The following is a 1,942-nucleotide window of genomic DNA, read 5'->3' on the forward strand; positions in this document are numbered from 1 at the left end:
TTGATGTGTGAAAATATTTGTGTTTTTTATGCAAGAAACTTGGCTTAATCACGTCACCAATAAAAAAGAGGATATAGTTTTGAGACTCAAACTCTTCCAAAAGCATTTAAGCATATTGTGCATTGAATGTAATTGTTCTTTTTTAATCAAATTTTTTTTTTATATTAAACTTTTATTGCATATTAACAACACCTTCTTATGTTAGTTTCTACATAAACTGCCATCTGAGTCGTAGAGAAATAAAATACCAAGAAGATCGACGAAGCAAGATTGACACTTTTATTTGATGAGATTACGAGGATATCAGCTATTAAAACCTACTGATTAGCGTTTATAACCTGCAGTCGATCTTGGGATATATTATTACAGCTTAGCTTAAATGAATTTTTTGGAAGATTAAAGTTAACTAAATTCTATGTCCAATTGTGTAGTCCTGGAAATCGAAGTGGACTCCTTTCAAAAAATGGAAGCAACTTCATCAGATGTTTTATAATGACACAGCTAAGTTAAAGTTATCTTTGGTGAACCGGCAAGAAACAAGTGACCAGGAAAAGTGACCAGGACACTACATTTTGCTAACATTGAACTAATAGATTTTAATTTTTTCAATAACATCTTATTTTAACTGATAAAAGAAATTTAGTTCAACACTAAAAATCCATATACTCGTATTATTATTCTGAGTACTTATTCATATTATTAATGCCATAAATTTTGATATTTAAAAGTATATGTTTGATGCAACCTTAAAGCAAAATTTTATTTTCTCTTATGCGATATCATTTTGAAACTTTATATTATTTAGCATATCATTGTCTCATGCAATAATTTAAAAACTGACTTTTCTAATAAAACATTTTCGCTATGCATCAACCACATCAACCAACCCCATCTAGGCAATCTTCCAGCATTGTTTATTGTTGTTTATTGTTCGTTCCACATTTCCTGGCTACAACATAATTTTTGGGTGCTTTCCACATTCAATTGTGACACTCGATACCGCCTAACGCATAAAGTTTTCCTATTAAAAATCGCCGAACTCTTTCCTGTACCGTCGCACAAACGCTCAACATTTGCGTTGCAGCAAAACATGTCGCAAGCGTCAAGTGGCAAGTGGTAAGACGCATATCGTCGTATGTCACTGCATTGTGTGATAATCTTTATTGCTGCAAGACGCCGCACAAATGCGTCATAAAAAGCAATAACAATAAAAATGCGTTAAGAAAAATAAAAGCGTAAACAAGAAACGAGGGTCTTGGGATTGTTTGGGTTGTTTGGGTTGACTTGGTGGTGACATTTCTTTTACGGGTTGTACCCGAAACACTGGGTTAAGTGATATGTATATAACCCCACCATTCTCATGCAAAAAGTTATATTAAAGCATAAATTATTTATGCCAAGGGAATCAACTCCAAAAGCTGCATGCAAAATAAAAACAATATTAGAGAGCATGTATGAGTATTAAAAATAAAATAATAATAGAAAATTTGATGTATTGCGGAAGGAAAAGTTGTAAATGAAGGGGGGACAGAACTTCAGTGAAGCAAATAAAAAAATTATATTTGATATTTGTGTGCAGTTTTTTATGCAGAACGATGATGTGCGTAGAGGTTAAGATTCAAATCTGAATAATTTTTTTATGGTACAAGTATATGAGGAACTAAAATCAAATTGATAAAAATATTGCTATCACACAATGAAGACTAAATATTAAGAACATATTAGTTTTGAATCTACAAAAAAAAGCGTGCTTAACTTTTAATTTAAGCAGTTTAAAAAAATCAGCTCACATAAAGCAATAATATATATTATTAAATTTTTATAATAAACCCACAGATAAAATAATAATAAAAACATAATAATTTGCAGTAAAAAGAAGTATAGGACGCAATAGAAACAAGTAGAAAGTTGATGAACAATCTAGTGAACGTTTAAAAAATGA

This window comes from Teleopsis dalmanni, chromosome 2 (genome assembly GCF_002237135.1).
Source record: "Teleopsis dalmanni isolate 2A chromosome 2, ASM223713v2, whole genome shotgun sequence".
In the NCBI taxonomy this organism is placed as follows: Eukaryota; Metazoa; Arthropoda; class Insecta; order Diptera; family Diopsidae; genus Teleopsis; species Teleopsis dalmanni.